Raw genomic sequence first — 27,394 nt, 5'->3', positions numbered from 1 at the left:
CAGGACAGGACCTGGCAACTCAGTAGCCAAAGACAGACTGAAAGAGTTTGTTGCTCAGGCATCCTCCAATGGGTGGGGATGCCTTAAGTACCTGATGCCTCTTGGTAATTGATTGAGGACAACTTAGGAGAGGGCACACAGTCTCTATAAGACACAGGAAGTGCCGGAGCCGCCGCCATAAGCGCACAGCCAAGAAGTATGCAGTAAGCAAGGACATGAGGCCCACAGCAAGGAACCGGCAGAGGACAGAACTCACAGCATGGTCCGGAGTGGTGAGTGGGATGGGAGATGGGAAGCCATGCAGTGATGCCAGCAGGGTTGTTAAAACTGGAAGATTTTTGCAAGGAAGAAAGGATGAAAATCCATCAATCAAGAATTGAAAGTCTCTTGTCTAGCTACTAGCAATGAGCGAGCACTAAAATGCTCAGGTACTCGTTACTCAAGTTGAGCAAATTGTAATGCTCGGGGGCTCCAGCCAAGTGATGAGTATAATGTAAATCAATGGGGAACTCAAGCATTTTTCCAGCACATTTTTCCAGCGAACGCTCTCCCCCCTCCCGGAGGTCAGGAGGGGGTCTAAAAAATTGCTGAAAACGATGGAAACAGCGCTGAAATTGCATGGGAACAGCATGGGGAAGACCCCTGGAAGCATTTCTGAATCCCAGGTCACTGCTGGGAACAATGTTGTCAGAGTATTACGCCACTTTTACGAACTGACAATAAAACATACAAAACTGCAGTTAAAATGGATTTTACTGGAAAAGATGTTAAGAAACATTCTTTCCAGGATAATGACTTGTACATAAGTCAAAATAAATAAGAGAAAAAAAGCTCCTCCACAGAAGTTAGAATCAGTTCAAAGATGGGCAACTAAATTATTACAAGGGATGGAAGGTCTCTCATATGATGAGAGGTTGGAAAAGTTGGGCTTGTTTAGCTTAGAAAAAAAGACACCTCAGAGATCTCATTTACATGTATAAATATATGCGTGGCCAGTACAGAACACTGGGACATGACTTATTCCTTCCAAAAACCATACTGAGGACTAGGGGGCCTCATTACGGGTGGAAGAAAGGCGATTCTGACAGCTAAACAGGAAAGGGTTCTTTACAGGTAGAGCCGTCAGGCTGTGGAATGGCCTACCACAAGAGGTAGTATTGGTAAACACTATGACAGCTTTTTAAAAAGGGCTGGATAATTTCCTCGATACACATAACATTACTGGTTATAGTTAAATTAGCAACAAAATGTACAATTGGTGGACAAAGGTTGAACTTGATGGATCTAGGTCTTTTTTCAACCTATGTAACACCTTGGTCTATGTTCACACGCAGTGTTTTTGCAGTTTTTCTTTGCAAGTTTGCATTGCTTTGAATGGTGAAAAAAGCAGGAAATGTAATGTTATCATTTTAATACCATCTTTGGCCATTTAGCTTGTGAGACATGATCAGACACATCCTGTTTAATTTATCAAGGAGGGACTCTGAAAGTCACAATTACTTTACTATTTACTATTACTATTGGCCGGCAGGCGTCTTATGGACAGTTGAGACCAAGATTTAGTTTTTGGTTAAAGCACATCATTCTGTAAATGGAAAGAGGCCTACAAATAAAAGAACATAATAATAATAAATTTTATTTTTATAGTAGTTACTGTCAAATATGGCGGACGTTCAAAGATATTTTGGGGTTGTGTTGCTGCCTTTGACCCTGGGTGCCTTGACCAGTGTGCAAGGCATCACAAAATGTGAAGATTCCCAAAGGATTTTGGTTTGCAATGTAGTGGGTCAGAAATCTGGGTTTGCATCCTAGGTCATGGGTCTTCCAGCAGAACAATGACCTCAAATATACTTCAAGAAGCACGCAGAAATAGATGGAAATGGGTCGCCCTCCCAGGGCCGCGGGGTACTCGGTACCGGGCTGGTGTCAGGGGGGATGTGTCACAGCAGCGGTGACCTGGTCCGTGGCCCTGGGCGCCCAAGTAATGGGGAATGTAGTTAATGGAATAGTTTGTGACGCCACCTGTGGTGTTTGGCATGTAAGATGTTAAGCCAACGCTGCTTGCAGATCTGCTGGGACTGATGGTGTGATGCAGCAAACATGGTGTAGCTCCCCACAGGTGGAGCTGTAGTCCCAGGGCAGTGTAGGTGCAAAGGATCTGGAGAAGTGCAGGATGGTGTGGATGCTGGTACCCAGATGTAGCGGTGCTGAAGGTGTTAGCGCACAAATCAATGGAGGACACCAGAGCTGCAGTTTCAAAGCTTTACTCACAGTTCGTGGTACACACAGGTGCCTGTCTCCATGCCGTGTCCTCCGGGGTAAAGACTCAATCAACCTCCCGGGCAAGTCAGGGCTCTCCTCTCCAACACTCCGCCAACATGTGCCTTTCCTGAACGACTCCTCCAATGCGCCTTGTGGTGTGCAGCACTCCAGTACTTAGTTACCCTGGAATACCTCCTGTCTAGATGTTCCTAGAACTCTACTTGTATGAAAGACAGCTGTAGCCTGCTCGGGGATGCTCCTGGATCCCGGCTCTCTATCCGTGTTGCTGTTGAGTCCCAAGTCTTGGATGGGAGTAGTGCATATACAGCCAACTACTCCACCGGTGTCTGCTGCAGAACCATAAGTGTCCATACAACCTCGGGGACCGGGCCCCGGCCTTGCGCTGAGAACCTATAGGCAGGGTTCCTATCCAACCCACTCCTCCTCTCTGTTCTCTACTCCTTTGTTCCGTACTTGTCTCTCCTTTGTATGGATGCTTAGGTTACAGGTCTACGTCTCTCCACCTTTCTTACTTTCCCGTGCCAGCTGGCTCAGGTCACTGAGGCAGCTGCAGCTCTCCTTCCTCCATCCCTTCTTCCAGGGATACCCACTCCTCACTGAGTGGCTTCCTACTCCGCCGACCTTCTGTCAGACTGACAACCCTCTAAGGGACTGACCCGTAATTCTAAACCTTCCCAATCTTTTATATGAATCTAAACTCCACCCACCTCCCAGCACATCTCGGGTTACGAAGCAAGGACCCACGAAAGGTGCTCTGCTACCCTCTAAGCATGGAGCCGCAATCTGGTCCTTTGCTGAACTATCCTGTGGGCGGGTGCAGGTGTTGGAGCGTGGAAAGGAGCTCCCAACTTACCAGGATGGTGGGGCACTATACCTTAGGAGAAGGTGCAGTACCTCTGTGGCGACTGAGCCTCAGGGGCACCACAGAAACAAAGCACTAGACAGTTCACAAGTGGTAATTCCAGCTCCAATAGTGTAAAGTCTCCTACCACTATCTCTTACATACAGATGTGACAGAGAAACTATGAATGGACATATTAAATAAGCTAATTTTGCCTGTTTTGATGAATTTCTGAGTACAGATCACCACAAAAAATCAAATTGGTCAATAACTGCATGGAAAAATGCAGCATCAAGGCTTAGAATTTAAAAGGCAATAATCTCTGACTAGATGCCTGTCATACACTATACCTACCATCACACCTCACCCTACATGAATTGCAGATAAGTGCAGTATTATTGTAGAATATACAGCTCTGACAAAAAAATTAAGAGACCACTGCATAGTTTTATAAAAATCAGCTTCTCTACATGTTTGACAGCCATACCATTCCAGTGTCAGTTGAATTCCAACCAGAGTACACCTCATTCTACTTAATGTGCTTCTGATTAGGTGATCACCTGAACCAAATCTTATTTTTCTAAGAAAAGTATAAAAAACCCTTCTGTGGTGTTCACAATCCTCTTGCAATAGGACAAGCTGGATGGCAAAACAAGTGCTAGTAATATCCCAAAAGTAATAGGAATGAAAAAATAACTTTTAACTATGCCAAAGGAGTTGAAAAGAAAAGAAAAGACTTGAGTGAGGAAAGAAGGGCTCAATTTTGGCTTTACTAGCAGAGGGATACAGTGTGCGTCATGTTGCCTCCATCCTTAAAATTTCTAAGATGGCAGTCCATTTCAACAAGGTCAAGCAGCAGACATTGGGGACAACAAAACTACAGACCGGCAGAGGGCAAAAACAACTCTTCACTGACCGGGATGACCGTCATCTTATTCGAATGTCACTCAGCAACCGCAGGATGACATCAAGTGACCTACAAAAGGAATGGCAAGTCGCAGCTGGGGTGAAGTGCACGGCAAAAACAGTTCATAACAGGCTCCTAGAGGCAGGGCTCAAGTCATGTAAAGCTAGAAAAAAGCCTTTCATCAATGAGAAGCAAAGGAGAGCCAGGCTGAAGTTTGCCAAAGACCATAAGGATTGGACCATAGAGGACTGGAGTAAGGTAATCTTCTCTGATGAGTCTAATTTTCAGCCGGGACTTAGTAGCAAGGAGTCCCCGAAGCAGGCTACAGCTGTCTGCCGTACAAGTAGAGTTCATAAGAACATCGGACAGGAGGAACTCCAGTGTAACTCAGTACTAGGAGTACTTCATTAAAGGTGCTATAAGAGGAGACGTTCAGAAAGGCACATGTTGGCGGAGTGTTGGAAAGGAGTATTCCATCTGGCCTGGAGGTTGACTGAGTCCCTGACCCAGAGGACACGGCACAGAAGCAGGCACCTGTTTGTACAACAGACTGAGTAAAGCTTTGGAACTACATGCCCTGGTGTCCTCCACTCATTTCTGCGCCAACCTGCCCAGCACTGCTACATCCCTTGCGCCAGATGCTACATCATTTACGTGTCATTTCACCTACTCTGCCCTGGGACTACAGCCCTGCCTGTGGAGGGCTATAACATCCCTGCTGCACCACACCATCAGTCCCAGAGGATCTGTCTGCAGCGTCGGCTTAACATCTCCCTTGCCGAACACCACAGGTGGCATCACGAATTACTTATAAACTTTATTCCCAACTCAATCCCCTTTTACATGGGCGCCCAGGGCCACGGACCTGGTCACTGCTGCTGTGACATTCCCCATTGAGGTCAACGGGCCCGGTACCGAGTACCCCACAGCCCTGGGAGGGCGACCCATACACTATGTGGAAATAATGCCAAAATTAGAAGGAGGCACTCCAATACCACTCTGATGAGACATAGTGGAGGGTATCAGAAAACATTTTTTTCCCATTATTAAGGAATGGTATCTTAGACTGGTAATGACCATGCAGTAAGTGCATGGGTTGAAAAACATTTACCCCTGAGGGATATACATATATATCAAAGAATATTCGAGGTAGGCCTCTAAAAATTGTTAATGTGGGCATCATAAACACCTATAAAAAATTTATGGCAAGGGTAGCATGATCACCGTTGATATGGGGGTGGAGGAGTAGTTGGACGGCACAAACAAGACAAAATCCTGGTGTGTATACCCATGTTTGGGTGGGAAGGGGTGCATGGCAATAGACCAAAAAAACATTGGATTTCAGTTTATGTTCCGCTGCTGTCATCCGGTGGTGTAGAGAAGTCTGACACAATCCAGCCCTTGTTCATTTTGATAAGAGTCAGCCTGTTATAATGCCTCCAGCGGCACTAAAAACCCACTGACAAAACGTTAGCGGCAGAGCAGGCTATGACCTGAAAGGCGTAAATAGACAGTTCATGCCACGTGTCTAGCTTGGATACCCAATAGTTGTAAGGCACAGAGGAATCACGGAGGATGCTGGTACTGTGGGCAAAGTACTCCTTCAGCATCTTCCAAAACGTTTCCCTCCATGTCAGACTACCATGAGCATCAGGGCCTGGGCGATGGGAGGGTTTGAGAAAACTGTCTCAGACCATTGATAGTGTTCCCCTGCCTATGATGTGTCTCCCTAGTCTCTACTCCTTGGTTGTCCAAGGAGCTGTGACCTCTGCTGCCAGCATTGTAATATGGGAATTTTTTTTAATAATTTATCAACTAGGGCCTTCTAGTACGGCAACATTTTATTAGACCTCTCCGCCACGGGAAGGAGAGATGGAAAGTTCATTTCAGTAGGCCAACATTTCGGATTTTAAAATTATTTTTTCAAGCTGGTGTTATAAAGTATTCTAATTTACTGAGATAATGACTTTTGGGTTTTCACTGGCTGTAAGCCATAATCAGCAACATTAACAGAAATAAACACGTGAAATAGATCACACTGTTTGTAATCACTCTATATAATATATGAGATTCACTTTTTGCATTGAAGAACTGAAATAAATTAACTTTTTGATGATATTCTAATTAACCCTTTGGATTGACTGACAGCACTTTAGTTGTTAAATAAAATTTATTAAAAAACAAATTGCCTAATTGTGCACACTGTGTAGTGTGAGAGAATTTCCATTATTAAAAATAAAGAATTAACATATGTGCTAGCACTGTATCCGTAAAAGTCTGGTGTACCAAAATATTAAAATAATAATTAACCCAATTGGCCAATTGGTAAATGCTGTTAAAAGAAATAAAATTTAAATACCTGAATTACAAAGTTTTGATCACCGCAAGAATAAAAAACAAAAAGCATTTAAAACATCATATGTACCCCATAATTGCCAGGTAAAAAACAAGCCGCCACAGAGCTAAATAAGAGCTCAAAAAAGAGAGGCGAAATCCAATTTTTTTTTTAATAAACTTCTGATGTTCTGGTCACTATTTAAATGTTTAAAAAACTCTATGTATAAATTTGGTAATTTTTCTAAACATAAAATAATACTGTAGATGGCGGAATTGCATTAGTTTTCAGTTTCACTCCACTTGGAATTTTTTTTCCCATGTCTCAGTGCATTTTATATTAAAATGAATGGTGTTATTCAAAAATACAACTTGTCCCACAAAAAAAGGTAAGCCGTCATACAGCTATAAGAAAAGAAGGTGCAGCAATGGAAAATGGCTGTGGAAGCAAAGGGTTAAATGCTGTAGTTCCCAGAAAAAAAAAGTTTATACTCATCTCTCAAGTACCCTCACTTGTCTTCCCTTCTTTTGAGGTCCATGCTATCAGACTCTACACCCCCTTCTCCAATCTAGTGGCGGTGGTATATCGTCCTCCCGGCCCCTCCCATCAGTTCCTAGATCATTTTGCCACTTGGCTTCCACATTTTCTCTCCTGTAACATCCCTACTCTCATCATGGGCGATTTCAACATCCCCATTGCTCTTCCCCTCTCCCCATCTGCTACTCACCTCTTATCTCTAACCTCCTCGTTTGGCCTTTTGCAGCTTACTAATTCTCCAATGCATGAAGACGGAAACTCCCTCGACTTGGTCTTCTCTCGGCTTTGCGCAGTGGATGATTTTGCAAACTCCCCTCTCCCGTTCTCTGACCACAATCTTCTTGCATTCTCTATCAAGAACTGCCAGGCTGCTCAGGTCACCCCCACTGTCCATATTTATAGAAACATACAGGCCATTAACACCCAGAAACTTATGAAGAACTTGTAGTCTTCATTGGCCCCTATCTCCTCCCTCTCATGTCCTGATTCTGCATTGAAGCATTACAATGAAACACTTCAAAGTGCCCTGGATGAATTTGCACCTCCTAAACATAGAACACCACAAACACGTTTCCTGCAGCGGTGCTCTAGGTGCGCCGAACGTCTGTGGAGAAAATCCAACCTACCCGAAGATTTCATCCATTATAAGTTTATGCTTCAAACATACAACACTGCCCTTCACCGCTCAAAACAAACCTATTTCAACACCCTCATCACCTCTCTGTCCAATAACCCTAAACGTCTCTTTGACACTTTTCATTCTCTACTCATCCCAAGAGTACAAGCCCCAACCACGGAGCTTCAAGCTGACGATCTGGCCAATTACTTCAAAGAAAAAATTGACCAGATCAGACAGGAAATTATCTCCCAATCACCTCATACCATGCACTGTCCTCCCTCTCCCACTGCATCTAGCTCACTCTCTGATTTTGAACCAGTCACAGAAGAAGAAGTAAGCAGGCTCCATGCATCTTCTCGCCCAACCACTTGCACCAGTGACCCATTTCCGTCACATCTACTCCAGCCCCTTTCCCCTACTGTCATCCCTCACCTAACTAAAATATTTAACCTCTCTCTCTCTTCTGGTATCTTTCCCTCCTCATTTAAGCATGCTGTCATACATCCACTACTTAAAAAACCATCCCTCGACCAAAACTGTGCCGCTAACTATAGACCTGTCTCTAATCTTCCCTTCATCTCTAAACTCCTGGAATGCCTGGTCCACTCCCGTCTTATCCGCTATCTCTTTGATAACTCTCTTCTCGACCCTCTCCAATCCGGTTTCCGCTCTTTACACTCTACTGAAACTGCCCTCATTAAAGTCTCTAATGATCTATTAACAGCTAAATCAAATGGTCATTACTCCATGCTAATTCTCTTGGATCTCTCTGCAGCATTTGACACTGTGGATCATCAGCTCCTCCTCACTGTGCTACATTCCATTGGCCTCAAGGACACCATTCTCTCCTGGTTCTCCTCCTAGCTCTCTGATCGCTCCTTTACTGTATCTTTTGCTGGCTCCTCCTCCTCCTCTCATCTTCCCCTTACTGTTGGGGTTCCTCAAGGATCAGTCTTAGGCCCCCTCCTCTTCTCTTTGTATACTGCCCCTATTGGTCAAACAATCAGTAGATTTGGTTTCCAGTACCATCTCTATGCTGACGACACCCAATTATACGCTTCTTCTCCTGACATCACGTCTGCCTTTCTAGAAAACACCGGTGATTGTCTAAACGCTGTGTCTAACATCATGTCCTCACTATATCTGAAACTGAACCTGTCAAAGACTGAACTCCTTGTGTTTCCTCCCGCTACTAATGTACCTATACCCGACATTGCCATTTCCGTGTGTGATTCCTCTATTACTCCCCAGCAACATGCCCACTGTCTTGGGGTCATACTTGACTCCGAGCTTTCCTTTGTCCCCCACATCCGATCACTGGCTCGCTCTTGTTATCTGCACCTCAAAAACATTTCTAGAATTCGACCTTTTCTTACTTTTGACTCCGCAAAAACTCTTACTGTTTCTCTTATTCATTCTCGTCTCCACTATTGTAACTCTCTTCTAATCGGTCTCCATCTTACCAAACTCTCCCCCCTCCAATCTGTCTTGAATGCTGCTGCCAGGATCATATTCCTCGCCAATCGTTACACCGATGCCTCTACCTTGTGCCAGTCATTACACTGGCTACCCATCCACTCCAGAATCCAGTACAAACTTATTACCTTTGGGTCGCCCTCCCAGGGCCGTGGGGTACTCAGTACCGGGCCGGTATCAGTGGGATGTGTCACAGCAGCAGTGACCCGGACCGTGGCCATGGGTGCCCAAGTAATGGGGGAAGTATGTGAATGGCGGAATAGTTCGTGACGCCACCTGTGGTGTTCGGCCAGTGAGGTGTTAGGCCGACACTGCTTGCAGATCCTCTGGGGCTGGTGATGGGTTGCAGCCAAGATGGTGAAGCTCCCCATAGGTGAAGCGGTAACCCCAGGGCAGTGTGGATGTAGGGGAAGAGGAGAGGCGCAGGCGTTGTAGAAGCTGCTACCCAGATGTAGTGGTGCTGGATGTGTTGGCGCAAGAATCAATGGAGGACACCAGGGCTTGTAGTTCCAAAGATTTACTCACAGTCTGTAGTACACACAGGTGCCTGCCTCCGTACCGTGTCCTCCGGGTCAGGGACTCAGCCAACCTCCAGGCAAGATGGAATGCTCCCTTCCCACGCTCCGCCAACATGTGCCTTTCTGAACGTCTCCTCTTATAGCGCCTTTTAGTGTGACGATCTCCTAGTACTGAGTTACACTGGAGTTCCTCCTATCAGATGTTCCCAAGAACTCTACTTGTACGGCAGACAGCTGTAGCCTGCTTCGGGGACTCCTTACTCCTGAGTCCCGGCTCTCTATCCATGTTGCTGTTGTGCCCCCAAGTCTTAGAAGGGAGTAGTGCATTTACAGCCCACTACTCCACCGGTGTCTGCTGCAGAACCATTAGTGTCCATACAACCTCGGGGACCGGGCCCCGGCCTCGCGCTTAGAACTTCTAGGCAGGGTTCTTCCTCTAACCCTCGTCCTCTGTGTTCTCTTATTCTCCTACGTTCCGTACTTGTCTTTCTTTCTTATGGAAGCTCAGGCTTTAGTTCAATGTATTTCTCCTTCTTTCCTTTCCCGTGCCAGCAGACCTGGGTCACTCAGGTCTGCTGCAGCACTCCTTCCTCCATCCCTCTCTCAGGGATCTTCTTTCCTCACTCCTTTCTCAGTGACTCTCCGACTGACTGACCTCAAATCCTAAACCTTCCCACTCTTTTATGTATTCTCAACTCCACCCACCTCCCACCATGTTTTGTGTTCCAAGCAGGGAGCCGCCAAAGGTGCTCTGCTACACTTTAAGCAAGAGCCGCAGTGTGGCTTTGCTGAACTACCCTGTTGTGTGGGGTGCGAGTGTTGGAGCGTGGTCAGGAGTTCCCACCTTACCTGGATGGTGGGGCACCACACCTTAGGAGAAGGTGCAGTACCTCTGTGGCGACTGAGCCTCAGGGGCGCCACACCCTCACCCATAAAGCTCTTCATGGCTCAGAACCACCCTACATCTCCTTCCTTGTTTCAGTATACCATCCTACCCGCGCCCTCCATTCTGCTGATAATAATAAAGTAACTTGGCACTCAACTGAATTGTCCTTTTTAAGTGAAGTTTTTATTTATGTGCAGTCCTACAAAAAGACGTTTCGGCCTACACTTGTCCATCGTCAGTCCGACTGCTGGCTATATAGTATGAACAAACGTATGTCCACGAGCAAAATAATTTTTTGTAAGTTCCTGCTTCCAAATATGGTGTAGGCATATAGCAGGCTTCCAGCTACCCTCAAGGCGTGCTGTGCTGGTAATTCAATTAGATACAATATATTCCATAAGGAAATGAGGAGAGGTTCCCGCTGGATTGCTGAAGCAATTTGCCTGTGGAAGATGTCTGTACTGAGAGCGGTGTTAAAATATACATGTAGAAAATGTCTGTACTGAGACCGGTAGCAAAAGGCCCGTATGGGGCATATAATAGTAGCTTGCAGGTGTGCAGGTGAGACCGGCAGCTTAAGGCTAATATGGGGCTTATAGAAGTAGGTTGCAAGTGTGCAGGGCTGAACGCGGTATCCGTCTTAAGGGTAGTTGGAAGCCTGCTATATGCCTACACCATATTTGGAAGCAGGAACTTACAAAAAATTATTTTGCACGTGGACATACGTTTGTTCATACTATATAGACAGCAGTCGGACTGACGAAGGCCAAGTGTAGGCCGAAACGTCATAGAGAGCAGGTGGACTGACGAAGGCCAGGTGTAGGCCGAAACGTCTTTTTGTAGGACTGCACATAAATAAAAACTTCGCTTAAAAAGGACAATTCAGTTGAGTGCCAAGTTACTTTATTATTATTCACTTGGGTCTGGGTAACCTACTTGTGCACCTTGTGGTAGTGCCACGCTATACTTGACTCCGTTCTACTGATGACCTGAGGTTAGCATCTTCACTAATCAGAACCTCCCACTCCCGTCTTCAAGACTATACACGTGCTGCGCCAATTCTTTGGAATGCACTTCCCAGGTCAATACGATTAGTCCCCAATCCCCACAATTTTAAGTGTGCCCTGAAAATGCATTTATTCAGACTGGCCTACCGCCTCAACACATTAACCTAATCTATCCCTATGGGGCACAGACAAAAGTTTTTACCATAACTAGGTTCCCCGCATCATGTTCCCACATGCTTTATGCATCCATTAGCCCTCTGCATCTGTACTGTTACACACTTAACATTATGGCTGGTCCATACAATCAGGGCAACTGTTACCACCCACCTTTCGTGTCTCTTTTTTTTTTCTCATAGATTGTAAGCTTGCGAGCAGGGCCATCATTCCTCTTGGTATCTGTTATGATCTATGTGATTATTGTTATGCTGTAATGTCTATTGTCTGTACAAGTCCCCTCTGAAATGTAAAGTGCTACGAAATATGTCGGCGCTATAGAAATAAAATTTATTATTATTATCTCCCACAGTGGCACATTGTTAGGTCACATGATCGCAGCAGCCAATCAGAGCCAGCTAATGGGCAGCTTTGCACACACCTCACTCAGACGAAATTCTGCCGTCCGTGGGAGGCAAGAGCACTGTTCATGTGACATACAGCGAGTGGTGGCATTGCTGGAACAGAGCGAATGCAAAAGTATAAGCTTTTCATATTTTACTTAGGGGACTACAGCATTAAAGAAGGCGGTATCCAAGTAGAGGACAACCCCTTTAATGACCGCCAATACGTCTTTTAACTGCAGTGGTTAAGGTGACATATTCCTCAGCGCCACTTTTCAATGGCGCTGAAAAAAAAAAGTATAACGCAGCCCAGCAGCAGCAATTCTCATGGGTGTCAGAGTATATAACAGCTGACAACCTGCAGTATTGGACCCAGACGGTTTTGCAATCTATCGGGGCCGATTGACCCCTTAAATGCCTCTGTCAATCGTGACAGCGGTATTTAAGTTGTTGCAATGGGGTCACAAGACCCCCTTAGTAACCATCGGACCCCCACGATGAGAATCACGAGTCCCAATGCTTACCATGAGACCCTGAGGTCATGTGATGGCCCCAGGGTACGATGGCCTGTGAGATCCAGCTATGAGCTGGGTCTCACAGGCAGTGTCAGTTAGACCCTGACTGCTCCCGTGTACTGGGGCTAAAACAATTTTGTCAAAAAAATGAACATTTTCAATAAGATGATTAATGTTATCAAATTATGTGTTGTACCTGTGGGTTCAAAATGCTCACTATACCCCTGGCTAAGGTCCTTGTTGAGTATAGTTTCCAAAATGAGCTAACATGTTTTTTTTTTTCATATCTGGACTCTCCAAACGCAACATGACACCCGCAGACCATTCGATCAAAGTCTGCGTTCCAAAACGTCACTCCTTCCTTTCCTAGCCCTGCCGTGCGCCCAAAACAGTAGTTTTTGTCCACCTTAAGTTCTGTGATGCACCTAGAGGTTCATGGTGCTCATCACACATCTAGATACATTCCTTGAAGAGTCTAGTTTCCAAAATATTGTCACTTATGGGGGGTTTCCACTATTTAGGCACACCAGGGGCTCTCCAAACGTGACATAATGTCCGTTCTTGATTCCAGCCATTTTTGCATTCAAAAACTCAAACGGCGCTCCTTCCCTTCCAAGCCGTGCTGTGCACCTAAGCAGTGGTTTTCCCCCACATATGGGGTATCAGCATACTCAGTAGAAATTGCACAAAAAATTTTGGGGTCTATTTTCTCCTGTTACCCTTGTGAAAATAACAAATTAGGGTCTAAATTAAAATTTTTGTGAAAAAAAGTTAAATATTTTTTTCCTTCCACATTACATTAATTCCTGTAAAGCATCTGACAAGTTAATAAACTTCTTAAATGTGGATTTGAGCGCCTTGAGGGGTGCAGTTTTTAGAATGGTGTCAATGTTGGGTATTTTCTGTCATATTTAACCCTCAAAGTCACCTCAAATGTGAGGTGGTCCCTAAAAAAATGGTTTTGTAAATTTTGTCGGAAAAATGAGAAATCGCTGGTCAACTTTTAACCCTTATAACTTCCTAACAAAAAAATGATGTTTCAAAAGTTGTGCTGATGTAAAGTAGACATGTGGGAAATGTTACTTATTAAGTATTTTATGTGACATATCTCTGTGATTTAAGGGCACAAAAATGAAGTTGGAAAATTGTGAAATTTTCAAAATTTTCTCCAAATTTCCACATTTTTTTTTTTTTTTTTTACAATTAAATGCAAGTCATATAGAATAAATGTTACCACTATCATGAAGTACAATATGTCAAGAAAAAACAATCTCAGAACCACTGGCATCCATTGAAGCATTCCAGAGTTATTACCACATAAAGTGACATTGGTCAGATTTAAAAAATTTGGTCTGGTCAGGTAGTCAAAATTTGCACTGTCACTAAGGCCTCTTTCACACTTCAGTTTTTTACAATCAGTCACAATCCGCCAATTTTCTTTTGAGGATCCGTTTTTTTTCTCCATTGACTTTCATTAATGGCGGATTGTGACGGATTGCAGTCCGTTGCATCCGTTCTTTTTGAGGATCCGCCAAAAGTTGCTGTCCGTCACCATCCTCAAAGATTTCAAAACGGAGCTTGCAACGTTTTTTATCTCTGGCGGATCCTCCAGACACTCATTTAACCCGAAATTCTCTCTCTCTCTCTCCTCTCTCTCTCCTTTTCCAGGCTGCGATTCCTTTAAAATTCTTCATTTGTCGGATCCGTCAAAAAAACGGACTGAAGTGTGAAAGAGGCCTAAGGGGTTAAGCACCCCATATAGTGTGCAGAGGTATGCGGCAGATTATGCTGAATGTTACCCAGTCCTCACCCCATTCATTCATTCTTTTTGTACAGAAGTGATAGGCAGGGCCGGCGTTATAGGCAAGCAGAGCAGGCAGCTGTCTAGGGCCTCCGCTCCTCCAGCTGAGCCAGTGGCGTGCCACTAATAGCGGCACGCCACACGGCCACTGAAGGGCCCAGTGCTGCCCCCCCATTTCTGATTCAACTTATCAGCATCATAGACGCTGATACAGTTGAAAGGAGTGATGGAGGACAGAGCGTCAGATGACACTCCCTCTCCCATCACTCCCCCTCTGCTTGTGACTCAGCAGGTGCGCGATGACGTCACTTCATCTTGCGCCATGCTGTGCCAGCAGTGGAGCCGATGAGACCTATGCAGCAGAGCCTAGAGCAGCGCAGGGAACAAGGAGGAGGGGTGAGTATTGTACGAGTGTGTGTGTATATGCATTATTGTGTGAGTGTGGGGGCATTAATACTGTGTGCTGGGGGAGCTGCGCTATACGAGTTGGGGAAGCTGCACTGTACTATGTGTTGGGGGAGCTGTGCTATACTGTGTGTTGGAGGAGCTGCACTGTACTGTGTGTTGAGGGAGCTGCACTATACTATGTGTTGGGGAGCTGCACTATAATGTGTGTTGGGGGGAGCTGCTCTGTACTGTGTGTTGTGGGGAGCTGCACTGTACTATGTGTTGGGGGAGCTGCACTGTACTGTGTGTTGGGAGAGAGCTGCACTGTACTTTGTGTTGGGGGAGCTGCACTGTACTATGTGTTGGGAGAGAGCTGCACTGTACTATGTGTTGGGGGAGCTGCACTGTATTGTGTGTTGGGGAGAGCTGCACTATACTGTGTGTTGGAGGAGCTGCACTGTACTGTGTGTTGAGGGGAGCTACACTATACTGTATGCTGGGAGGGAGCTGCACTGTACTGTGTGTTGGGGGGAGCTGCACTATACTGTATGCTGGGAGGGAGCTGCACTGTATTGTGTGTTGGGGAGAGCTGCACTATACTGTGTGTTGGAGGAGCTGCACTGTACTGTGTGTTGAGGGGAGCTACACTATACTGTATGCTGGGAGGGAGCTGCACTGTACTATGTGTTGGGGGAGCTGCACTGTCCTGTGTGTTGGGAGAGAGCTGCACTGTACTGTGTGTTGGGGGAGATGCACTGAACTGTGTGTTGGAGGAGCTGCACTGTACTGTGTGTTGGGGGGAGCTGCACTATACTGTATGCTGGGAGGGAGCTGCACTATACTGTATGCTGGGAGGGAGCTGCACTGTACTGTGTGTTGGGGGGAGCTGCACTATACTGTATGCTGGGAGGGAGCTGCACTGTATTGTATGCTGGGAGGGAGCTGCACTGTACTGTGTGTTGGGGAGAGCTGCACTATACTGTGTTAGAGTAGCTCCACTGTACTGTGTGTTGGGAGGGAGCTGCACTGTACTATGCGTTTGGGGGGAGCTGCGCTATACTGTGTGTGGAGGGGAGCTGCATTATACTGTGTGTGGAGTGGGGCTGCAGTATGCTGAGGGTAGCTGCAGTATACTCTGAGGGGGGTTGCAGGATACTCTATGAGGGGGGATGCAGTATACGCAGAGGGGGGGCTGCATTATACTGTGTGTGTGGGGCTGTATAATACCCTATCAAGGACCCTGGGGAGTGTATTACACTGTATGGGACCTGCATTATACTGTATTGAGGACTATCTGTCCCCATCATTCCTCCTCAGCCGGAGTAAAGAAACTCAGGAACAGGCATCTAACAACTTCAATGCCATCGAGCATGCTCGTTTAATGGCCTGAACTCTGCACCTGTAAATACAGCCGAAATGTCTATGTGAAGTGGAATATGTGAGCATTTGGGGCCCCACTTTAACCTTTTGCCCAGGGCCCCACTTTCTCTAAACCAGCTCTGGTGATAGGAGAGTGGCATGTAGCACAGGTTGCTGCTGACGCCAGCCATTTCCTCAGGTTACAAGCACTCCTATATCCTGTGTGCACTTTTCCCTTAGCTAGCTATTAGGCTGTGTTCACACACAGCGTTTTTTTAGCATTTTCTTTTAGCGGTTTTCCCTATAAAACCCGCTAAAAATAAGCTTCCCAGTCATTTCTATGCATTTTGCACTTTTTGTGCACATTGATGCGTTTTTTACCACGAAAAAAACGCTTCACGGTAAAAAACGCAGCATGCTCATTAATTTTGCAGATTTTTCTGCGTTTCTGGCTAGTTCAATGCGTTTTGAAAACGCGCGGAAAAAAAACGCTCCAAAACAGAGCAAAAAACGCAAAGCAAAAAAAGCGCGGTTTCTGGGAAGGGAGTTAGGTTTTCTAGCAGAAATTTTCTGCTACGTGTGCACTTAGCCTTACCCATGGCGATAGCAGTGATGCCATACGCCACTATGTTATGCTATGCTACTCCCAGCGGTGCGAACACGTCCTCCAACTTCCACAACCTCCCGCACTTTGCTTTAGTGATGTGTCGTTTGTGAACCAACCGAGACAAAGAGCCGGCTCTTTCATGTGACCGACGGGAGTCGGCTCACCACTGGCAGCTGAGCCAATTTTTTTTTTCCCCCTGCTGTTTGCGTAGCTTCTTCCTGCCTGGCTGGGGGCTGGGAGGAGCTGGGGAGGAGCTGAGGAGGAGACTTACAGCAGTGTGTACAAGTGGGGAGTGACTGGCAAGGCTTTGACTTGCGACCGGGCTCCTCCCACATGACACATAGCTGTACTGTGATTGGCTGCTCAGTGCAGTGAGTGCACACACATGATCTGTGATAGATCACAACGTGCAGTCACAGAGTCTGTCACTTTGTCTGACATAACAGTGGATGTCCGGCAGCTGCAGGATGAGCAGAGGCACTGAGGTCAGGCACCGAGCCATCTTATCCCTCTCATTATTTTCTGTAGTTCCTGCTGCTCTACAGTGGGAAAGTAATAATATAAATCTGAGGCAGAGAAACTCTGTGGACAGATCCAGGGTATATGTATAATATAATGCGCTAAGCGTCACTCTGTCCGAAGCCTTTATAGACTGTGCAAGTGCGACGCACCTGCGCAGTCTGGCTCCAGACAGAGTGACGCACCCCCCAGGAGATCGTGGAAGACGCAGCCCCCCGCCGGCACGACACCTAACCGATTCAGTGTGGCCGCAGGGTCTTGCGTCTTGCTGTGATGACAGGAGAGGGCGGGTTGTTGCTCCGGAAGCAGCACATGTGCAGTCCGCGCTTTCTGGCGCCATTTTGGGGAAGACACACTGCAGTGTGTCTTCAAGACAATGGCGCCGGAAAGAGAAGAATGCGCAGGCGCCGATTCCGGAGCAACACCCCGCCCTCTCCTGTCATCACAGCAGGCACAAAAGATTACCGGGGTATTCGCCGTGAAGTCAGGAGACGGCGGGTTGTGGCGCCGAAATCGGGTGCCAATTACGGCCGCACAATCCCACACTCCTCAGACCTGGATCGGGGGATAAGGGAGTACCATGCATACCAGGATAGGGGGTGGGAGAACCATGCATACCAGGATTGGGGGCTGAGGGGACCATGCATGCCAGGATAGGGATGAGGGAGTACCATGCATACCACGATTGGGGGATGAGAGGTACCATGCATACCAAGATAGGGGGTGAGGGGACCATGCATACCAGGATAGGGATGAGGGAGTACCATGCATACCAGGATTGGGGGGTGAGAGGACCATGCATACCAGGATTGGGGGATGAGGGGTACCATGCTTACCAGGATTGGGGGATGAGAGGACCATGCATACCAGGATTATGGGTGAGGGGGCCATGCATACCAGGATAGGGGGTGAGGGGACCATACATAACAGGATAGGGGGTGAGGGGGCCATACATACCAGGATTGGGGGTGAGTGGGCCATACATACCAGGATAGGGGGTGAGGGGACCATGCATACCAGGATAGGGATGAGGGAGTACCATGCATACCAGGATTGGGGGGTGAGGGGTACCATGCATACCAGGATTGGGGGATGAGAGGACCATGCATACCAGGATAATGGGTGAGGGGGCCATGCATACCAGGATAGGGGGTGAGGGGACCATACATAACAGGATAGGGGGTGAGGGGGCCATACATACCAGGATTGGGGGTGAGGGGGCCATGCATACCAGGATAGGGATGAGGGAGTACCATGCATACCAGGATGAAGAATGGGGTGCCATGCATACCAGGATTGGGGGGGTGAGGGTACCATGCATACCAGGATAGGAATGAGGGGTGCCATGCATACCAGGATAGGAGGGTGGCAGCACATACCAGGATGGGAGACCATATGCCAATAAAAATGCTCGCCACCGCCCACCTGGGCGTAGAACGGGTTCATAGCTAGTGTATAATATAACGCTCTAAGCATTATTCTGTCCGAAGCCTTTATAGACTGCGCAAGTGCGACGCACCAGCGCAGTCTGGCTCCAGACAGAGTGGCGCATCCCCCACGAGATCACGGTAGACACATTCCCCCCAGGAGATCGCGGTATGCGTAAGCACTGAATGCATACCGCAATCTCCGGCACAACACCTTACCGATTCGGTGTTGCCGCGGGGTCTTGCGTCTGGCGGTGATGACAGGAGAGGGCGGGTTGTTGGGCCGGAATCGGCACATGCGCAGTCCACGCTTTCTGGCGCCATTTTGTAGAAGACACACTGCAGTGTGTCTTCAACAAAATGGTGCCAGAAAGAGAGGAATGTGCAGGCGCCAATTCCGGCCCAACAACCCGCCCTCTCCTCACATCACGGCACAAAAGATTACCGATCGGGTATTCACTGTGAAGTCAGTAGAGGGCGGGTTGTGGCGCCATGCACACCAGGATAGGGGGGTTAGAGGACCATGCATACCAGGATTGGGGGGAGAGGGGGCCATGCATTCCAGGATGAGGAATGGGGTGCCATGCATACCAGGATTGGGGGGAGGGGTGAGGGGACCATATATACCAGAATAGGGATGAGAGGGCCATGCATACCAGGATAGGGGGGTGAGGGGTGCCATGTATACAAGGATTGGGGATGAGTGGACCATACATCCTGCGATAGGGATGAGGGGGGACCACGCATACCAGGATTGGGGGGTGAGGGGACCATGCATACCATGATTGGGGGGGTGAGGTGACCATGCATACCAGGATTGGGGGATGAGGGGTAGCATGCATACCAGGATTGGGGGATGAGGGGTAGCATGCATACCAGGATTGGGGGGGTGAGGTGACCATGCATACCAGGATAGGGGGTTAGGGGACCATGCATACCAGGATTGGGGGGTGAGAGGCCCATGCATACCAGGATTGGGGGGTGAGGGGACCAGGCATACCAGGATTTGGGGATGAGGGGACCATGCATACCAGGATTATGGGTGAGGGGGCCATGCATACCAGGATAGGGGGTGAGGGGACCATACATAACAGGATAGGGGGTGAGGGGGCCAAACATACCAGGATTGGGGGTGAGTGGGCCATACATACCAGGATTGGGGGTGAGGGGACCATGCATACCAGGATAGGGGGTGAGGGGACCATGCATACCAGGATAGGGATGAGGGAGTACCATGCATAACAGGATTGGGGGGTGAGGGGTACCATGCATACCAGGATTGGGGGATGAGAGGACCATGCATACCAGGATAATGGGTGAGGGGGCCATGCATACCAGGATAGGGGGTGAGGGGACCATACATACCAGGATTGGGGGTGAGGGGGTCATACATACTAGGATTGGGGGTGAGGGGGCCATGCATACCAGGATAGGGATGAGGGAGTACCATGCATACCAGGATGAAGAATGGGGTGCCATGCATACCAGGATTGGGGGGGGGTGAGGGTACCATGCATACCAGGATAGGAATGAGGGGTGCCATGCATACCAGGATAGGAGGGTGGCAGCACATACCAGGATGGGAGACCATATGCCAATAAAAATGCTCGCCACCGCCCACCTGGGCGTAGAACGGGTTCATAGCTAGTGTATAATATAACGCTCTAAGCATCATTCTGTCCGAAGCCTTTATAGACTGCGCAAGTGCGACGCACCAGCGCAGTCTGGCTCCAGACAGAGTGGCGCATCCCCCACGAGATCACGGTAGACACATTCCCCCCAGGAGATCGCGGTATGCGTAAGCACTGAATGCATACCGCAATCTCCGGCACAACACCTTACCGATTCGGTGTTGCCGCGGGGTCTTGCGTCTGGCGGTGATGACAGGAGAGGGCGGGTTGTTGGGCCGGTATTGGCACATGCACAGTCCGCGCTTTCTGGCGCCATTTTGTAGAAGACACACTGTCTTCAACAAAATGGTGCCAGAAAGAGAGGAATGTGCAGGCGCCAATTCCGGCCCAACAACCCGCCCTCTCCTCACATCACGGCACAAAAGATTACCGATCGGTTATTCACCGTGAAGTCAGTAGAGGGCGGGTTGTGGCGCCATGCATACCAGGATAGGGGGGTTAGAGGACCATGCATACCAGGATTGGGGGGAGAGGGGGCCATGCATTCCAGGATGAGGAATGGGGTGCCATGCATACCAGGATTGGGGGGAGGGGTGAGGGCACCATATATACCAGAATAGGGATGAGAGGGCCATGCATACCAGGATAGGGGGGTGGGGGTGCCATGTATACAAGGATTGGGGATGAGTGGACCATACATCCTGCGATAGGGATGAGGGGGGACCACGCATACCAGGATTGGGGGGTGAGGGGACTATGCATACCATGATTGGGGGGGTGAGGTGACCATGCATACCAGGATTGCGGGATGAGGGGTAGCATGCATACCAGGATTGGGCGGGTGAGGGGACCAGGCATACCAGGATTGGGGGTGAGGGGACCATGCATACCAGGATATGGGGTTAGGGGACCAGGCATACCAGGATTGGGGGATGAGGGGACCATGCATACCAGGATTGGGGGATGAGGGGACCATGCATACCAGGATAGGGGGTTAGGGGACCAGGCATACCAGGATTGGGGGATGAGGGGTATCATGCATACCAGGATTGGGGGATGAGGGGACCATGCATACCAGGATTGGGGGGTGAGGGGACCAGGCATACCAGGATTGGGGGGTGAGGGTACCATGCATACCAGGATTGGGGGATGAGGGGTACCATGCATACCAGGATTGGGGGATGAGGGGTATCATGCATACCAGGATTGGGGGGGTGAGGTGATACTGCATACCAGGATTGGGGGGTGAGGGGACCATGCATACCAGGATAGGGGGTTAGGGGACCATGCATACCAGGATTGGGGGATGAGGGGTACCATGCATACCAGGATTGGGGGATGAGGGGTAAATGCATACCAGGATTGGGGGATGAGGGGTACCATGCATACCAGGATTTGGGGATGAGGGGGACCATGGATATCAGGATTGGGGGGTGAGGGGACCATGCATACCAGGATAGGGGGTTAGGGGACCATGCATACCAGGATTGGGGGATGAGGGGACCAGGCATACCAGGATTGGAGGGTGAGGGGACCAGGCATACCAGGATTGGGGGTTAGGGGACCATGCATACCAGGATTGGGGGATGAGGGGACCATGCATACCAGGATTGGGGGATGAGGGGACCAGGCATACCAGGATTGGAGGGTGAGGGGACCAGGCATACCAGGATTGGAGGGTGAGGGGACCAGGCATACCAGGATTGGGGGATGAGGGGACCAGGCATACCAGGATTGGGGGGTGATGGGTACCATGCATACCAGGATTGGGGGGTGAGGGGACCATGCATACCAGGATTGGGGGGTGAGGGGACCAGGCATACCAGGATAGGGGGTTAGAGGACCAGGCATACCAGGATTGGGGGATGAGGGGACCAGGCATACCAGGATTGGGGGATGAGGGAGTACCATGCATACCAGGATTGGAGGGTGAGGGGACCAGGCATACCAGGATTGGGGGATGAGGGGGACCATGCATACCAGGATTGGGGGATGAGGGGACCATGCATACCAGAATTGGTAGGTAAGGGGTGCCATGTATGGTGCAGATATCAGAGTCACTCTGTAAGAACCTGGAACATGTCTCCAAGGATTTACTTATAAGGGTATGTGCACATGTTGTGGATTGCTGTGTGGAATTTTCTGTGCGGAATCTGCATCTCTTGGCATAATCCGTAGGTCTAAATCCGTGAGGTTTTTATGCGGATTTATTGTGGATTTTGTGTGGATTTGGCCTGTGTTTTTACACTTGTGGATTCCTATAATGGAATGGGTGTAAAAACGATGCGGAATCTGCACAAAGTATTGACATGCTGCGGAAAATAAACCGCTGCGTTTCCGCTTGGATTTTTCCGCAGCATGAGCACAGCGGTTGTTTCCCCCATAGAATAACATTGTACTGTAAATCACTTGTGGGCCTGCAGCGTGTGCACATAGCCTTAGAATAATCAGTGCCGGCAGATGTCACAGCACTGACTAATGTAGAACACATGGACACATATCAGATATTAGAGGATAACACAAAACAGCAATACGGACAGGAGTGAGGGCCTGATCCCAGGAGCATACACTGAGAAAATGGCTAAAAGCCTTCACTAGACCCCTGTACAGCTGTATACTGAGGCCCAGGCTTTATAGTTAGGAGACCGGAGTGATAAAAGTGGGGAAAGTAGCACTTTTTGCAAGAAAAGCCGCTTTTTGAGCCAAAAAGAGCCGGCTCTTTTAGGTGAGCGGAGCCGAGTGAGCCAGATCACCAAAAAGAGCCGAACTGCCCATCACTACTTTGCTTTATTATGCATATATACACCCACACACTGGTGATCTCACACTGCCGTCCAATTATCTGTAACATACCTGTACCGCCTCTTTGCAGACAAGCAATCACGATAGGTTGAATCCTATGACAGACAGCTGAACTGACCGATCACTTGTAAGTGATTGATAAGGAAGCTCCTCTTTTTCTCAGTGGTTCATCCATGATAGGGCGTGGTATGGAATGCTAATGAGACAGCCGGAAGAAAGAGGTCAAAACCGCCTTTACATTTGATTGACAGTAGCCTCGACCAATCGCTGCATTCCTAGCGGCCTCAGCGGCTCATTTGCAGCAAGGTCAGCGGCAGCTGTCAGGTGAGTATGGTGGGATTGCTTCTAGTGGCACGTGTTCTAGAACATAACGGGCAGTGTATGGGGCCCGGGGATGTGCAGGCTACCGCTGCTTGTCTGAATACAGCCTTATGTCAGCCTTGGCCCGAATTGTGTCATGACTTGTGGAACGCAAAGACAATTGCCACTGCGCATGCTCGCTCAGTCTGCATTGTATGCTGCGCATGCGCTTAGTGGTCTTTTGATTCGAATGTGCCTGGTATTAGATGTAGTATTGTGAATTGTGTCTTGTTATATACAGCATGTGAGCAGTGTATTCTGCAGGCAGCTGGCACTGTGCTGCCACTCTCTCAGCGCAATTACAATACCTGAGTGACCAGTGGCTTCATGTGTACATCACTTTTCTGTGTAGATTTCGCCCTTACATGTATGTGGTGCTGAGACCGTGGTCAGATCACGGGGAAATGTCTGCAGCAATGTCAGGATTGGGGGGTCAGATTACTGGGAAATGTCTGCAGCAAGGTCAGGATTGGGGGGTCAGATTACTGGGAAATGTCCGCAGCAAGGTCAGGATTGTGGGGTCAGGTCATGGGGGAAATGTCTGCAGCAAGGTCAGGATTGGGGGGTCAGGTCATGGGGAAATGTCTGCAGCAAGGTCAGGATTGGGGGGTCAGATCACGGGGAAATGTCTGCAGCAAGGTCAGGATTGGGGGGTCAGATCACGGGGAAATGTCTGCAGCAAGGTCAGGATTGGGGGGTCAGATCACGGGGAAATGTCCGCAGCAAGGTCAGGATTGGGGGGTCAGATTACTGGGAAATGTCTGCAGCAAGGTCAGGATTGGGGAGTCAGATCACGGGGAAATGTCCGCAGCAAGGTCAGGATTGGGGGGTCAGATTACTGGGAAATGTCTGCAGCAAGGTCAGGATTGGGGGGTCAGATTACTGGGAAATGTCTGCAGCAAGGTCAGGATTGGGGGGTCAGGTCATGGGGAAATGTCTGCAGCAAGGTCAGGATTGGGGGGTCAGATTACTGGGAAATGTCTGCAGCAAGGTCAGGATTGGGGGTCAGATCACGGGGAAATGTCTGCAGCAAGGTCAGGATTGTGGGGTCAGGTCATGGGGAAATGTCTGCAGCAAGGTCAGGATTGTGGGGTCAGGTCACGGGGAACTGCAGCAAGGTCAGGATTGGGGGTCAGATCACGGGGAAATGTCTGCAGCAAGGTCAGGATTGTGGGGTCAGATCACGGGGAACTGCAGCAAGGTCAGGATTGTGGGGTCAGATCACGGGGAAATGTCTGCAGCAAGGTCAGGATTGTGGGGTCAGGTCACGGGGAACTGCAGCAAGGTCAGGATTGTGGGGTCAGATCACGGGGAAATGTCTGCAGCAAGGTCTGGATTGTGGGGTCAGGTCACGGGGAACTGCAGCAAGGTCAGGATTGGGGGTCAGATCACGGGGAAATGTCTGCAGCAAGGTCAGGATTGTGGGGTCAGATCACGGGGAAATGTCTGCAGCAAGGTCTGGATTGGGGGGGTCTGATCACGGGGAAATGTCTGCAGCAAGGTCAGGATTGTGGGGTCAGATCACGGGGAAATATCTGCAACAAGGTCAGGATTGTGGGGTCAGATCACGGGGAAATATCTGCAACAAGGTCAGGATTGTGGGGTCAGATCACGGGGAACTCTGCAGCAAGTTCAGGGTTGGGGGGTCAGATCACGGGGAAATATCTGCAACAAGGTCAGGATTGTGGGGTCAGATCACGGGGAAATATCTGCAACAAGGTCAGGATTGTGGGGTCAGATCACGGGGAAATGTCTGCAACAAGGTCAGGATTGTGGGGTCAGATCACGGGGAAATATCTGCAACAAGGTCAGGATTGTGGGGTCAGATCACGGGGAAATATCTGCAACAAGGTCAGGATTGTGGGGTCAGATCACGGGGAAATGTCTGCAGCAAGGTCAGGATTGGGGGGTCAGATCACAGGGAACTGTATGCAGCAAGGTCAGGGTTGGGGGGGTCTGATCACGGTGAAATGTCTGCAACAAAGTCAGGATTGGGGGTCAGAACACGGGGAAATGTCTGCAACAAAGTCAGGATTGGGGGTCAGAACACGGGGAAATGTCTGCAACAAAGTCAGGATTGGGGGTCAGATCACGGGGAAATGTCTGCAACAAAGTCAGGATTGGGGGTCAGATCACGGGGAAATGTCTGCAGCAAGGTCAGGATTGGGGGGGGTCAGATCACGGGGAAATATCTGCAGCAAGGTCAGGATTGGGGGGGGGTCAGATCACGGGGAAATATCTGCAGCAAGGTCAGGATTGGCGGGTCAGATCACGGGGAAATGTCTGCAGCAAGGTCAGGATTGGCGGGTCAGATCACGGGGAAATGTCTGCAGCAAGGTCAGGATTGGCGGGGTCATATGACGGGGAAATGTCTGCAGCGGGGTCAGATCACGGGGAACTGTCTGCAGCAAGGTCAGGATTGGGGGGGTCAGATCACGGGGAACTGTCTGCAGCAAGGTCAGGATTGGGGGGGTCAGATCATGGGGATCATAGAGCCATATATAACATACAAAAAACGGAGCAAAACATCCAAAACAGATTTTTTATAAAAAGTAACAATTTTATTAAAGATCACAGGAAATAACAATAAGACAGCTTAAATAAAGAGAAAAGTGGAGGCAATGACGCACAGTGTCAACAACTGTTCACCAGTCCACGAAAAAAGAGTATTGGGTATGGGATGCATGATGCACTAATGGCAAGGAATCCCTAAACAGAAGTCAAATATATCATGTAGGATGCTAACAGGTCAGATAATAATGGCCAGAAGGTAAATGTAAAAAACCCACTAGTCAAAAAAGTTATGCCAAAAAATATATATAAATAGCACAAACAGTAACAGAAAAAAAAACAAAATAACTGTGGCATAGAGGGAAATCGCGTCAAGGCCTTGTAAAACTGACCAGAGCATACCAGATAATAGAATAGGAAAGAAGGCATCTTACCCATAGTAACCCAAATGTGAACCAGCAAACAGATGGCAGCCCCAATCTGTTTTGGATGTTTTGCTCCATGTTTTTTGTAGGTTATATTCAGTAGGGTAGTATCCTATCTGTTCTAACTTTTGGCCCATTACCTTGGTATAGTCATGAGATATATTTTTGCCGCTATACTATTTTCTGTTTGGATGATACTGATAGAAATCATAGAGCCATGTCTGCAGCAAAATCAGGATTGTGGGGTCAGATCACTAGGAAATATCTGCAGCAAGATCAGGATTGTAGAATCGCTGGACGGGAGCAGGGAATTTGCCTTTTCCCTGTTGGCTTGCACATAGTGATGCACTCACGGTTTGATATCAACATGGCAGCATGATGCATACAAGTGTCGTGTCAGCCCAGCTAATCAAAAGAGCGGTGGATGCAGTCAAGTAGGGGCTCTTTCAGAGGTCGGTGCTCCGGTCGCATGGTGACAATTTTCACATGTACCGGAGACAGTTATACATGTCTGTGCACGCCAGTGTGTTTCCACGGATCGTGTGTCCGTGGGTAAAATATGTTGATATGTCCGTTTTTTAACAGCAGCACGGGCCGCAAAAATTCCCACACACGTGCACGCTGATGGCACATAGATGACATCAGTGTGACACCTACCGGCACCTGGGAAGCCGCAGTTCTGTAACCACTGCTCCTTGACGCCGGATGCTGAAGACCGCTCTCATCATTCTCCACTGCATATGCTGCGATCAGCGCTAGTAGGGCAGAATGTTGAGAGTTGTATTCAACTGATAACAGCGAGAGCAGGCGGCGGCTGATGGGACTACTACCCCCTTCAGCCTAAACCTGCTGCTGCTAATAACAGTGAGTACAGGCCGAGGCTGTTGGGAGTATTCATCAGCCACTTCCTGCACAATAAATTAAAAAAAACGGCATGAGTTCCTCTGTATTTTTGACAACCATCCAGGCAAAACTGACAGCTGCAGGTTGCAACCCTCAGCTGTCAGCTTTAGCAAGGCTGGTTATCAAGAATAGAGGGGTCCCCACGCCGTTACCGTGGGTCACTGAGGCTGCGTTCCCAGCT

General features: G+C 48.6%; 1 protein-coding gene across 2 annotated transcripts in view; it reads left to right on the top strand.

Annotated features, from left to right (window-relative positions):
- The first annotated feature begins 17,069 nt into the window (after window positions 1–17,069).
- NDUFS8 (NADH:ubiquinone oxidoreductase core subunit S8) overlaps window positions 17,070–27,394 on the top strand; it is a 50,167-nt gene continuing 39,842 nt past the window's right edge. Inside the window, exon 1 of one of the 2 annotated variants that reach the window (XM_073563389.1) lies at window positions 17,070–17,120. The gene's annotated coding sequence lies outside the window, so the exon portion shown is untranslated. Of the gene's footprint in view, window positions 17,121–23,190; window positions 23,339–27,394 lie in introns of those variants that run through there. The other variant, XM_073563388.1, reaches the window with a different exon arrangement.

Source organism: Dendrobates tinctorius, unplaced genomic scaffold (genome assembly GCF_039654945.1).
Source record: "Dendrobates tinctorius isolate UK_male_01 unplaced genomic scaffold, ASM3965494v1 ptg000387l, whole genome shotgun sequence".
NCBI lineage: Eukaryota > Metazoa > Chordata > Amphibia > Anura > Dendrobatidae > Dendrobates > Dendrobates tinctorius.
This window is presented reverse-complemented; position numbering and strand designations above follow the sequence as displayed.